This window comes from Buceros rhinoceros, unplaced genomic scaffold (assembly GCF_000710305.1).
Source record: "Buceros rhinoceros silvestris isolate BGI_N320 unplaced genomic scaffold, ASM71030v1 scaffold4034, whole genome shotgun sequence".
Classification (NCBI taxonomy): domain Eukaryota; kingdom Metazoa; phylum Chordata; class Aves; order Bucerotiformes; family Bucerotidae; genus Buceros; species Buceros rhinoceros.
In genome coordinates this window covers 37,640-40,631 of record NW_010407543.1, presented here as the reverse complement: position 1 = coordinate 40,631, position 2,992 = coordinate 37,640, and positions in this window count along the sequence as shown.

Here is a 2,992-nt window from a genome sequence, read left to right as displayed (position 1 = left end):
GGAGCAGCAGGCCCCCCCCCAGCCTCACCCCTCTTCCTCACCCACAGCACCCCCCTGCGAGCAACAATTAATATTCAGATTGTCTTTTTGAGCCTCAAAAAGACAAATAAAGGGGAAAGAACTAGCAGGGCTGCAGAGCTACTAATTGGCACTTGCTTCCCCATCCGCTCTTTTACAGACCGACAGCGTGTTGAGCACCGATGTAATTGAATTATCAAGTGGCAGGAGATGCTTAGGTGGCCATGCCTGGCTCTGCTGCTGTTCATTGATTTGTGGTGTTTAACCACAGGAGTGTGCTGCTGGCCCTGAGCTCCACAGACGCCGCAGGTTCTTGGTCTCCATTAGCACCAAACATCGCTGCCACAGCCCTGCAAGAGCCAAGCTGCCACTCACCCATGTCCCCAAGGCATGACCTTGTCAGAGCTGTGTTAACTGTGTGGCAAGCGATGCCGGTGCAGTGAAGTTCCACCTCAAGGTTCAAGTCGCTGTCGTGTATTTGGATCTGATGCTGGTCGGTGGGTCAGGGCTCCCGTTTGAAACTCTGAAGTCTCTTGCCGCTGGAAGATGGGAGGACCCTGGGCAGGAGGTGAAGGTACAGAAGCAGGACATCAGGTTTGCTTGTGGCTCCAGTGTGGTTTGTCTTATGTCTTTAAGCACTAATGCATTTTTTTTGCACTAATCTGCTAAAATCTCTCTAAGAACACCAAAAAGAGTTTTGCCTCACAAATGCCACTGAACCCCACGTTCAGGAAAGCACGTGAGCTCTTCCTGGGAGCCACCTCTAGTCTTCTCCAGCAGAATTTAGCAAGTACTTAAAATTACACATGCACACCCTGAATCAGAGAGGTTTTTGGTGAGTGTGCAGAATACGCCACCCTGTGCCTTCGCAGGCTGATGGAGAGGGGTAAGCCGCAGCTCCCTGCGTCCACCTCGGCCACAGGCAGGTTTCTAGAAGTCCTCAGATTCCAGCAGTCCCTCAGGCTTTGAAGATTTCTTCATCCCACATGCAGGATGCTTTTGATGATCTGTTGGGGAATTTTGTGAAACCGATCTACTGGGCAGCAGACAAACACTCTGTGGCAATTATTCTGAGATAAACTTTATTTTAGCAGCAGCCTTTAGGGAGTAGCAGAGACACTCTCCCATTTCTTCAAGTTTACCACCTGGGAAACTTCTCAGCTGTAAATAGTCATGAGCTGCTATTCTGGATGCCTGGCTGATTTCAGAACCATGTGATAGGTTAAAAACAAATAAAAATAACCTGTCACATCAAAGAACATGTTTCTGATCCCTGCTGCCTTCCACCTACGGGACTTGCAGGAGAACAAACTCCTACAGGCTCAATTTGCTTTGAAAGAGTCGAGTTGCTAGATTTGGAAGGAAGAAATCTGCTCTGGTTTTGTTTAGGTGGTTGCTATTGTTTGCTCTGCCCTTTTGGAAAGGGATGAGTCACCAGCCGAAATCAGAATGTTCTCATAAAATGTTCCAATTTGACTAAAAAGTCAACAAAATTCATTTCCAACCAACTCTAGACGATTCGTGATAACAAGTCTTATTTGTGGCAATATGGAATATAAAAGCACTTCCCCCCCTGCCCCTCTAAGCAGAAGGAGTTGTAATTCATAGAGGAAATAAAGCAAACGAGCACTTGAGCTAACACCGCTGAACCACAGGATGATCTGCAGGATTATCCTTCAGGTATTGATCTTGAGAAAAAGAGGAGCAGCTGCAGCATCCTCTCAGGGTGAAATAATTGCGTCTGAAGGCTTGTTTGCCAACTGATCTGTATCCAGAGCAAAGGAATTATTTTGGCCTTTGGGGGGGTCGGGCGGAGGGGGGAAAGGTCAGACATGATAATATAGTTTGCTGCTGGGAAAGCCCTGAGCTCTGCCTACCTGTGCATCGCTGAGCTCCTTCTCAAGAAGAGCAGTTTTTCTTCAGCCCTTGGAAAGTCTGTTCCCTCTTTAGCTGTTTCTCGGAGGGAACTGATTTCACACTGCAGAATCCTCCTGGCACTGCTGGAAATGACTGTGCTCGCACCCCTCCACTCCTGCGTTCAGCTGTGGCGGGGAGGAAAGTGTCCCATCCCCACGGTGGGGACAGCAGCGTGACATTGGAGGGACAGAAAGCCTCTGGGAAGCATGGAGGATGCTCCAGGGCTGGGCTCAGAAGAGTCAGGGCAGAGCATAAATGAGGGTGATGCTGGCTGTTGGGCTAAAAGTTGCTGATATTTGGGCTGGAACTGGCAAATTGGTATTTTACATTGTGTGTAACCGAAGCAAGGAGAAGCGGAACAGGGCTGCGAGCGGGGCAGCAGGAGGAGGGCTGTGCTTGGTCACGCATCTGGGGGAGATGCTGTGTGGTCCCTTTGTGCCATCCAACAAACCTGGCTCTGTTGCAGCCCTGGGGCTGGAGGAAGATGGGACAGGAAGGAATATTGCCTGTCCTGGAAGTGGGAGCATCACAAAGCCTGCATTGAGGGGGGTGCTGAGCGGCGAGGTGCTTTGGTGTTGTCTGTGCTTGCTAAGGGATCCATTCATGGAGCCTGACCTCATTTCCCCCGCAGCACGCACCAATGTGGATTCTCTCTGCTTTATTAGTCCAAAAGTGTTGTCGCTCTCACGTTTCCTTCAACAAATTCCCCACAGCTCTTCCCCCAGCGGGGGCTGTACGGCTCTCTTTCCTCATGTGTCCCAAAAATAAACCAGCTCAAAATTAACTTCAGTCAGTTATTCCTGTTCTTTTCAAACCCCCTTGGAGCTGAAGCACAGGTTGGACCCCAGTGAGCACTAACCCCGTTGCCTGCAGCTGGCTTGGTCACAGTCCTCACCTGGGTGGCAGCTGCCCAGGGAAGACCAGGACCCTGCTGAGCTGCTGCTTGCTCCAGCTCCCGCTGCATCCCTGAGGTCCGTGTGACCCCGTGTCATCACTGCTTGCCTGGAACAGCTCTGCCCTGGCCTTTCAGAGTGGTTTGAATTCCTCTCTCCCCACT